The following is a 12066-nucleotide window of genomic DNA, read 5'->3' as shown; positions in this document are numbered from 1 at the left end:
TGAAAGAAAGTAAAAGTGTTAGCCACTCAGTCATGTCCAACGCTTTGCAACCCCGTGGACTATAGCCTGCCAGGCTCCTCTGTCCGTGGGATTCTCTAGGCAAGAATAGTGGAGTGGGTAGCCATTTCCTTCTCCAGGGGATCTTCCCAACCCAGGGATCCAACCCAGGTCTCCTGCATTGCAGGCAGATTCTTTACCATCTGAGCCACCAGGGAAGACACTTACCTGTCCTTAAATTAAACTGGGAAGACTCTCACCTTTTTACAAAAATGGTGCTCAGAAGGGGATATCTTTTCTAGCCATATGCTTATTCATTCATTCATCCATTCATTCACTCATTCAAAAACATTTTTATAAAAACCCTATAAGTGACAGACCTTGTGCTGGGTGTTTGGGAAACAAAAACAGATAAGATGCAGTACCTGCCCTCAGGACAGAGTTCCTCAGTCCCTTTGTCCAGGGGCTGTTCTTGATCAACCTTCCAGGGCTCACCCCTGTCTCCCAAGCCTCCTCAGAAATTCCTGGCTGTTATAAGCTGAATTGTGTCCTCCGGAAGTTCATATATTGAAATTCTAACCCCTCGTGCCTCAGAATGTGACTGTATTTGGAGACGGGGCCTTTAAAGAGATGAATGAGGTCATTGGGATGGGCCCTAGTCCAATGTGAATGGTGTCCTTGTAAGAAGAGATGAGGACACAGATACATACAGAAGAAGACCATGTGAAGACGCAGGGAGACGAAGACCACCTGCCAACAAGGAGAGAGGCCTCAGGAGAGACCAGCCTTTATTTCTCCTTGCTCTTTGCTACCTCTTGCTACCCCCCAGTGTCTGTTCAGACAATCCACTGGAAGCATCTCTGCTGCTCACCCAATTACCAGCTGTTCAACCTGCTCTAGGCCCGGAGGGATATGCTGGAATCCAGCATGCTTGTTGTATCAAGGGCTCTTCAACCAAACCAAACAAAAGGAGCCCTGACTAGTCACATTTGCCACTTTCTGTGATGTCAGTGCTCCCATTGTGGCCAGTTTCAGGCTGCCAACGTGAGGTCCCAGACGTTGTCCAACAACTCTGTTCAAACAGTTGATTTGGGAAGAGATGCCCACTAACACCCCATTACGTTGTCTTCCCACCACTGAGCTACAACAGATGTAAAAAACCTCAAGTTCAGGGACTTCCCTGATGGTCCAGTGGTTAAGAATCCACCTTCCAATGCAGGGGACATGGGTTTGATCCCTGGTCTGGGAACTAAGATCTCACATGCTGTGGGGCAACCAAGCCCTTGGGTTGCAATGAAGATCTCGAAGGCCACAGCTAAGACTTGATGCAGACAAAAAAAAAATTAAAAAAACAAAACCCCTCAAGAGCAAAGAAGTCAATAAGCCGTTACAAAATAAGATAATTAGGAAGAATGTTTGGGATATATATTACCTTTGTATTGGAATCCAATTTATTTAATTTTAAGCTCATATCATTTAATTTTTTGTAACGACTGTTTAACAACCAGCTTGCAGATTTTCTGAAAGTTTAATATCTGACCCTTGTAAGCCAGTAGGAGCTGGCTCCAGCACACAGCTAGGGTGACAGTCCTCCGGGTAGAATAAGGGGTATGTGGATGTACCAAACGGGGTGGGCATGGTGAGCCAGTGGCCCTTGCCTGCAAGACAATGTGGATTGTGAATAAAAACCCAACAGTCTGGAAGCTTCCAATGGGAATGAGTAAGCAGAGAGTGCCAGGGCCATGAAACAATTTCAAGCCCTGTGGCACAGCATTGTTCCTAGACAGCCCTCAGCCCTGCCTCCATGCCTTCATTGTGCGTTTTTCTGGGTGGCTCTCGGTGTCTCTCCAGATACACACCTCCATCCAGCCATGGCCCAATCCCTGCTCCAAATGGTATTGTTTTATTCTTTTTTATGGCTGAGTACTATTCCTTATCTGCCTGTCTATCTCTGTATATGCACATACACCATATCTTCTTTAACCATTCTCCTGTCGATGGACATTTAGGTTGCTTCCATGCGTTGGCTATAAATAATGCTGCAGTGAACACTGGAATGGATGTAACTTTTTGACTTAGAGTTTTCATCTTTTCCAGTTATGTGCCCAGGAGTGAGATTCCTGAATCAAATATGCACTACTCACTTTTCAACTTAATTGGCATTTATTATCATTTTCTCATCACTTTTGTTAAGACAAAAAACAACTCAAGCCGTGATTTTAATGTTTGCCAGTTTCCAATATTCCCACCATGGCTGATGTCAAGCTGCCAACATTATATTACTGAATGTGGAGTTGGGTCTTCTGTATGAGGAACACCATTGCACAACATTTCAACCATGCAGACATGATAGCTATAAACTGCTTCAGAATCCTAGATAACAGTAAAATGCAGTAAAACAACTGGGAAGAAAGAAAATCTGAGTATATATTTTCTTTGTTTTTCATGTAATTTATTTAAATGGAATTTTATCTAATTTAATTTTTAAGTAATGTCTGTGTTTAACAACTGGCTCCCAAAACTCTTGAAAATTTAACAGTGGGCTCTTATAAGCCGGTAGGAGCCTTCTCCAGCACACCACTCACCACTTATGCCCCTTTCTAGTCTATGCCACCCGCACTCTCAGCTCTAAACAACCATTGATCTGATCTTAATCACTATAGATTTGTATTGTTCTTGAAGTTCATACAAACAGAACCACACTGTATGAACTATTTTTGCCTGAATTATTTTGCTTAACATAAGGTTTTCATAATGTGTGATTCAGTCTTCCATAATATGGATGTACTAATTTATTTATCCATTCATTCGTTGATGTATGTTTGGGTTGTTTCTAGTTTCTGGTTACTACAAGTAATGCTGTGATGAACATTTGTGTACAACTCTTCATGTGGACATATTTTCATTTCTCTTGTTAAACACCCAAGAATGGCATTGCTGGAACTTGCTATATCTTTAACTTTATTAAAAACTGCTAAATTGTCTTTCAAAGTGGTTGCATCATTCTACATTCCAGCTGGCAGGCTGACAGGTCCATTTGGTTGATATCCTCACAAACACTTGGGACTGTCAGTGTTTTAAAATTTTAACCATTTGAGTAGGTGTGTATAGGTACCACATTGTGACTTTAATTTTCATTTCCCTAATGAATTGGAGAAGGCAATGGCAACCCACTCCAGTACTCTTGCCTGGCAAATCCCATGGACGGAGGAGCCTGGTAGGCTGCAGTCCATGGGGTCACTAGGAGTCGGAGATGACTGAGCAACTTCACTTTCCCTTTTCGCTTTCATGCATTGGAGAAGGAAGTGGCAACCCACTCCAGTGTTCTTGCCTGGAGAATCCCAGGTACTGGGGACCCTGGTGAGCTGCTGTCTATGGGGTCGCACAGAGTCGGACACGACTGAAGTGACTTAGCAGCAACAGCAGCAGCAGCAGCAGCAATGGCTAATGATGAGTTTCTCTGGTGGCTCAGTGGTAAAGAATCTGCCTGACAATGCTGGAGACATAGGTTCCATCTCTGGGTCAGGAAGATCCCTTGGAAAAGATGAAAACCCACTCCATAATTCTTGCCTGGGAAATCCCGTGGACACAGGAGTCTGGCGGGCTACAGTCCATGGGGTTGCGAAAGAATGGGACATGACCGAGCGACTAAACAACAATGACTAATGAGATTGAGTGCCTTTTCTTGTGCTTATGGACCATTGGTATATTTTCTTCAATTAAGTGTCTCTTCAAGTCTCTGCCCATTTAAAAAAATTAAGTTGTGAAAACTTCCCAAATATTCATCAACTGATGAATGAATAAGTAAAATGTGACATATCCATACAGTGGAATATTATCTGGTAACAAAAGGAATGAAGTACTAATACATGCTGCCACATGGATGATGCTTGAAAACACGCTAAGTGAAAGAAGTCAGGTGCAAAAGGCCACATGTTGTATAATGCTATGTATGTGAAATATCCAGAATACCAAAAACTGTAGGGATATAAGTAGATTAGTGGCTGTCTAGGCTTAGAGAGGCTGTGTGTGGGGTGTAGGTGGGTGGGAGGGTGGACAGCTAAGATGATCAGGATTTCCTTCTGGAGTGAGAATTATGCTCTAGAATTGATTGTGAGGGTAGATGCGTGGTTTTGTGAATATACTAAAAGCCATTGAATTATACATTTTTAAATGAGTGAGTTGGGGACTTATGTGGTGGTCCAGTGGTTAAGAATTGCCTTGTAATGCAGAGGATGTGGGTTTGATCCCTGGTCGGAGAACTAATATCTTGCATGTCCCAGAGCAGCTAAGCCCGAACACCACCACTAGTGAATGCGTACACGGCAACAAAAGACCCTGCGTGACTCACCGAAGACTCCACATCCTGCAGCTAAGACCCAATGCAGCCAAATAAATAAATACATAAGTAAATATATATGTTTAAATGGGTGAATTGTATGGCATGTGAATTACATCTCAAGGAACGTTTTAGAAATGTGGGTTGGGCTTCCCATGTGGCTCAGTGGTAAAGAATCTGCCTGTCAATGCAGAAGATATGGGTTCGATCCATAAGTTTGTATGCCACAAGAACTGAGCCAGCACTCTAGAGCCTGGGAACCGCAACTATTGAGCCCGAGCGTCGCAAGCACTGAAGCTCTCATGCCCTGGAGCCCGTACTCCACAAGAAGAGAAGCCACTGCAATGAGAAACCCGAGCACCGCAGCTAGAGAGTAGCCCCCTCTCGAGGCAACTGGACAAAGGCCCATGCGATAGCGAAGACCCCAAATAGCCAGAAAGAAAATTTAAAAAGTGTTTAGAAAAAGAAATGTGGATTTTTGTATTTTTATTAGTGATTGGTGGAATTTCTTTATATATTCTGGATACAAGTAATTTGTCTTTTTTTTTTTTTTTGAAGAGCAGACACTTAAATTTTGAAGAAGTCCAATTTATTAATTTTTTCTTTCATATTTAGTGTTTTTACTCTTGTGTCTAAGAAGTCTTCTTGGCCCACTCGAGGTCACAGAGATTTTTCCTATGCTCTCTTCTAGGGATTTTATTGTTTTAGCTTTTACATTTAGATCTCAGCTGTATTTCCAGTTAATTTTTATGTATAATATGAAGTAAGGATTGAAATTCATTTTTCTCCGAATGGACAGTCCAGTTTTATCAGTACCATTCTTTTGTTGAAAGGAATATCATTTAGTCCTTTAAATTACCTTTGCGCCTTTGTAAAAAAGTCACAACCATTTGTGTGTGGACCTATTTCTGGGTCTCTGCAAGTCCCATTAATTAATCACCTATCTTCTGTGCTTTGTGTTGGAAGCAACATCCTTCTTTATTGGTGACATTCAATCCAGTACCTCAAGTCCTCTGCCCAACACGGGCAGGTAAAAGCCATAATGCTCAGAGGGTGGCTGACCAGCCACAGTCTAGGCCAGACATCCTCAGCCCTGTAGCTCCTGCTAAAGCGAGTGTGTGCAGGCCCCAGGCATCTACCGTCTATCCTCAACTCTGGTCCCCATCAGTGGGGAAGGTGGATGCTCCTAAGTGAAGGGGACATGTAGACATTGCCTAACCCAGAGCTCAGGCAGTGAGGGCCTTCCGGCCACCCTCAGCGCCCTAACATCTGTGCGCTGTCCTGCCCCATCTCATTCCCTCTGCTTTTAGCTCTCTTTTCTGTTGCTTCAACACACGATGTGATTGCAGTGTCTTAATTTGGTTGTCACTTCTGTAAGTGACCTGCAAGGCTGCCATTACATCAGGGCAAGTTCCCACTAAAAAACGTTGCTCCTGCTGTTGTGGACAGTAGCCAGGAGTAGAAATGGAAAGCCCTCTTCTTGCTGACTGATCTAGGTGTATCTTTGCCATTCGGTACAAGCAGTACAGACAGCCACAGGTGCGCAGCCGGAGGTGAAGGCAGCCTCCCTGCTTGCATTCAGTTGTAATTTTGTGGGGACTAGGCCTGCTTCACTGGAAACAGATGAGTTACTGTATTTTTTTTTTCTTTCCCCTTTTTGGCCAAGCCACCTGACTTGTGGGTCTCAGTTCCCAGACCAAAGACGGAACTCAGGCCACAGCTGTAAAAGCGTCAAGTCCTAACCACTAGACCACCAGGGAACTCCAGAGTTACTCTATTTATAATCTATGTTTTAATGGGTATTATAAACTTCCAAAGAAGTTGTATAATTTGGAAATGTGTATAAACTTATATCTATATTTTTATTTGAGAATCAAAGAATACCAGTTTGGAAGGGTGCCTCCTTATAGACGATGCCCTAATGCTCAAGAACCTGATCTGATCCTGCAGTGATGACCTCTGGTCTGGGCCTCCTGCCTGCCCCTCCCTCCAGGGCCCCAAGGAGAAGAGTGGGGGCTAGGCAGTCAAGGCCTGGGAGGGGCTGGGATGGGAGTGTCATCCCCGTCTTTCCCATTGCCTGCCTCTGCCTGGAAACCCCTCTCTGGTCTTCCTTTCTCCTCCCAGTCCTTTTGCCCAGGGAAGCACGTGCAGGATGAAAGAGGAGAATCTGATTCATGGTGCTGATACTTTCTGGGCACTAGACAGAAGAGCCCGAGCGTGCCAGGCTACAGATACCACTGGGGGTCACCGTTTCGATCTGTGGCAAGGGCCCCTGGCCTCAGCAGTCACATGGCAACTGCGCTGGTCCAGCAGGAGTAGTGCCTGGTCTTCTCTGGATACTGCCCAGAGCATTTGGGCAGCCTCCTTGCCACAGTCTAGGACCCTGGCAAGCCCTGGAAGAGAGGAGGGGCTGGGACCGCTGGTCAGGTGTCCAAAGTGGTGGGGAAGGTTGGTGAGGATGGACTGGGAGTGAGAGGGCGCCCCCTCATTTCTCCGTGACTGCATGCACCCACTCCACTTACCTGGGAACCGTGCCCTTTACCAGCCACTTTGCAGCAGAGACATTGCCATAGTAGAAACTACACTGGGTTTTTGGCAACACCTTTCACTCTCCAGAGTGGTTAAACCAGAAGTGTTCAGTGGTTAACCGAAGCCACTGAAGAGAGTCATTGCGAATGTTCGCTCTGAAATCGGAAGACTGTGGGTGACGTGCGGTTTTCAGCGATGGGTTCTCTGTCCTGTTGAGTGGGAAGGCAGGCGGCTCGGCCAATGTCCCCTCCCTTCAGAGGGAACCCCAGCTCACCAAGCTCGAGGCATCAGGCTCTGAGGGTGACTCCTTGATTTGATCCTGGGTGCCGCAGCCCTGGTTGTCCACACTGATGGGGAGGAGAGACTGGTGACTCTAGGGACAGAAATGTCAAAAGGTCTCTCGTTAACACGAGTTAACCTTCCTCTGGCCAAACCATTGTTTCTGGGTTGCCCTCAGAGGCATGCCTCATCCCTGTCTTCTCAGAGCTTCTCCTGCGGTGGTCAGGCTAGCAGAAGCTGGGCCAGAGACCCCCTGGTCACTGGTCCCAAGCAGGAGCATCTAGCATCTTCCTCCTCTAGGAGGCTGAAGTGCTCTTGAAGGGCCCTCAGGCATCTAGGGTACAGACTTTCCTGTACGGAGATCCGGCAGGAAGGAAGCCTAGAGAGAGACAGTAGTATTTGGCTGCTGGATAGCCAGCATAAGCATACTTTAAAAAGAGAAGTATTTCCCTGCTAGCTGTAAATGCGCATTTTAGAGCTAGCAGATATGTGTCTTAAAATCATTATTTTAGCAAAAATGAGGACCGCCCACGCACCCACCTGCTTCACACTACACTTTTGGGCACAATTAAGTCCTGTGTCCTAGGCCCCAGAGGGAGTGAAGGTCAAGGACAAGTTGGAGAGTGCCTCTTTGTTTCCTAGAAAACCAGCAATGTATTTTCCAGGTAATAATAACAATATAGATAATAATACTTGACGAATACTGAGCTCATTTCATGACATAAGAACTCTGCTCTCGACTCCAGGGGCACAGAGAGTTCAGGGTTGAGCAAATAAGTAGGTTTTAATCTCCTGGCCACCCGGACCTACCTGGAGCGAGAGAGGAAAAGTGAGACATGCTGGAGGATAGGCTGGCTCTCTGCTATGAACTTGGGAAGGCTAGGCCTGCCCAGCCTTCTTCCCCCCCGCCGGTGAAGCTGAGTGCCAGAAATTGTCCAGAAAAATTCTGGGATTCACTGATTGGACCAACTTGGCTTACTGGCCAGAACAGCAGCTGTCCACTAGAACTGCTTTATTTAATAATGTTGAGTTCGAAATTCTGTGATTTATAGGAATTTCCTCTTGGTCCAGTGGTTAGGACTGTGTGCCTTGAGTATTGAGGATGTGGGTTCAATTCCTGGTGAAAATTATGTGGCTAGGCCAAAAAGTAAATAAACAATAAATAAGTAAAATAAGAAGCTTTTAAAATATTCCGTGACTTAAGATAAAAACAATTAAACTTTTCATTTGTTATCTATTACTGCCTAACAAATCACTCTAAAATTTATGGCTCAAAAATGTCAACAGTTTATTGTATCTTATGATTTTTTTTTTTTAGGTTATCTGTGTGGTTCCTCTGCTGATTTCACTTGGGATCAGTTATGGGGCTGTGTTCAGCTGGTGGGTCAGCTGGGATGGAAGGTTCAAGATGGCATCACTCAGGTGTTGGGCAGTTAGTGCTGGCCCTTTGGTTCTCTTGCACATGGTCTCTCATCCATAGTTGGCCAGAAGTTTTCTTAAGTGGCAGTGTTGAGGCAGCATTCCTAGAGAGAAAAAAATTGAAATTGCCCTGCTCAGGAACTCACACATCACTCCCATACATTCTATTGTTCAAAGTAAGTCAGAGGATAACCCAGGTCCAAGGGCTGTGTAAACGAAGTCTGCCTCTTAATGGAAGGAGGTATAAAGTATCATGGCCTTGTTCTTTCATGTAGATAGCTATTTTTTCTGAGTATGACTATGTGTCCATGTGACAAAGTTTGACATATATTGCTCTTACTATCCTTTATTTATAGATGGTGACTTTTGTTGAGTTTCAGTTTGACCAGGAGAATAACTTTCAGTTTACAAGTCATTAGATTTTATTTAGTTTTTTGGCTTAACCCATCTTTTTTTTTTTTTTTTTAACCCTGTGGTGGTAACAGTATGTGTCCTGTTCAGTTCAGTCACTCAGTCGTGTCCACCTCTTTGCGACCCCATGAATCGCAGCACGCCAGGCCTCCCTGTTCATCACCATCTCCTGGAGTTCACTCAAACTCATGTCCATCGAGTCCGTGATGCCATCCAGCCATCTCATCCTCTGTCATCCCCTTTTCCTCTTGCCCCCAATCCCTCCCAGCATCAGAGTCTTGTCCAATGAGTCAACTCTTCGCATGAGGTGGCCAAAGTACTGGAGTTTCAGCTTCAGCATCATTCCTTCCAAAGAATACCCAGGGCTGGTCTCCTTTAGGATGGACTGGTTGGATCTTCTTGCAGTCCAAGGGACTCTCAAGAGTCTTCTTCAACACCACAGTTCAAAATCATCAATTTTTAAGTGCTCAGTGTGGGAATTAACTTAGGTTTTATTTGTATCTTAGTATAAAATTATTATTTTATATGTACCTGGACATTTGAAAAGATTGTGTTTTTCTGTTTAAAAAGTACAGAAATTTCTAGGTTTATATTTTTCAAATGTCTTATATCCACTCTATTGTTTTTTTCTATTTGTCTAGTGATAGAATCTCAGGGATGGGGGAGCCTGGTGGGCTGCCATCTATGGGGTCGCACAGAGTTGGACACGACTGAAGCGACTTAGCAGCAGCAGCAGCAGCAGTGTATCACGGCAGTTTCCTACAGGCTTCTTATGGCAAGCAGAATTTGGGGGCATTATATTGGGTGAATGAGGAGGAATTGAAGTAAACGATGATTTTCATTGTAACCATAGTTGACCTCAGTGGGTTAAAACTGTAGAGTTATTTTTTTCCCTTTTGCTATTGTTCAGTCACTAAGTCATGTCCTACTCTTTGTGACCCTGTGGACTGCAGCATGCCAGGCCTCCCTGTCCTTCACTATCTCCTGGAGTTTGCTGAAGTTCATGTCTATTGAGTCAGTGATGCTATCTAACTGTCTCATCCTCTGCTGCCCTCTTCTCCTTTTGCCTTCAGTATTTTCCAGCATGGGTGTCTTTTCCAATGAATTGGCTCTTTGCATCAGGTGGCCAAAGTATTGGAGCTTCAGCTCCAGCATCAGTCCTTCCAATGATTATTCAGGGTTGATTTCCTTGAGGACTGAATGGTTAGATCTCCTTGCAGTCCAAGGGACTCCCAAGAAAGAGAGAGTCTCTCCTTTTTTTTTTTTTTCTTTCTAGGTCTGTGCAAAACTTAAACACAAACTTTCTATATTTCACACAATTAATAATGAAACAAGAGTCTATGTATTCAAAGAATGCCATAGAGATGTTGAAGCTAATATTATGTGTTTCATTGTTGGTGATAGACTGCATAATTGACTTGGGAAGGGGACTTCCCTGTTTGTCCAGTGGTTAAGACTCCACACTTGCCCTGCACGGGGCACATGTTTGATCCCTGATCGAGGAACTAAGATCCCATATGCTGTGTGGCACAGCAAAACAAAACAAAAACATAATCAACTTGGGGAGACAAAAGTAATATAGCCAAAATATAAAGACAAAACCCAGGAAGTGGCCAAAAGCTGTGAACCAAAGAGAGGGCCAGAGATGAGGAGAGCTGTGTGGAGAGGGTTGGAGTGGGGGAAGCCGCTGGGCTGGGGTTGGGTGGCTGGGCTTACAGAGCTGGCTTGAAGCCTGAACATGGTTTCGTTTGGCCTAAGGGGAGAGTTGCTCCTGAAATACTTAAAGCATATAAGCAGTTAAAGTCATAGTCACCACTAGGCTTCCGAGTGAACCAGCATGTCCCATTTTTGGTAGAGCATTGCTTTGAATTTTTGGTGGTTGCCAGTGTAACTTATGAAGGCTGATAAACAACACAACAAAGGTTGATCATGAGCAGAGGTATTGGTGTGGCCAGTTTTGTTTTCATAGGACAGGGACCACATGGCTTGTCCTTTGTCTTGTAGAGCCATGTGGTGATTTCTGTGGTGTCCTTAAATAACTCATATTCTTCATAAATAAAGAACTTTTTATTAAAACATTAGGGTACAGTTCCAATTGTTACAAACTGTAACTTCTTTTCTTTTGTCTTCTGAAAATGTTTGCCAGTTGGTGGTTAAATTTGACCCTTTCATCTGCCAGAATGATGCAAATCTTAGGCCACTTAAGAATTCAAGAACTCCCTGTGGGATATCTTTCTGTGATCAAGGTAATGACCAGTTCAGTAAAGGGCCAAGCATAATCATAATGTGGAATAAAATGCATTATGCAGGGTGTTCAGATCCCAAGAAGGTCTTGAACTACTGTGCACATCTTGATTGCTAATTAGAAGAAGGTGTTTCAACCCAGAAACCACTGAAATATGTAAACTGAGAAGCATTGGTTATGGAAATTAAAATCAAAGGCATCAAGCTTTGCATTTTTGATTACATATTCAAATCATACAATTACAGTGTATAAAATCAATTTTTACCATAGTCATAAGTAGTAATTAGACATAGACTTTTAAAATTCAAATCATATTTGTATTAGATGTCATTCTTTCAGTTCTTTACCCTCAAGCAGAAAAAGATGTGAATGGGAAACTACTGCCTGCTCTTTTCTTCGCAGATAATCCTTAACATAGTGAAGTTATAACCTGTTTCAACTTAAGGGGACACACTGGGGAAAAAAATGAAGGTGTTTCTCTTCAAATGTCATACCAGTTAGGTTCACATTTTCCAGTCTTCAGAGCTTCCAACATTTTGTCAAGGATTTGATACCAAAGAAGGAGAGAAAAGAAGTGAGGATTGGGTAGAGAAATGATTGAGAACTGATTAACAAAGACTAGCTCTTTACGAGAATGAGTAAGTAAAAGGGACCAGAACCAGTGAAAACCCTTAGCACCCAGACTGTGGTCTCTAAATACCATTCTTTACTGAAAAGAAACAAGGCTTCTTGGGAAACAGTGGATTTCAGATCTGGAGCAGCAAATGTGCTAAACTGAGGCTGGAGTATTTTGTTCCCAAATGCAAGGACCCTCCAAACTTGATTCAAACATGGCAGAAGGATGCAA

Source organism: Capricornis sumatraensis, chromosome 20, assembly GCF_032405125.1.
Source record: "Capricornis sumatraensis isolate serow.1 chromosome 20, serow.2, whole genome shotgun sequence".
Classification (NCBI taxonomy): Eukaryota; Metazoa; Chordata; class Mammalia; order Artiodactyla; family Bovidae; genus Capricornis; species Capricornis sumatraensis.
Note: the sequence above shows the minus strand (reverse complement) of the source record.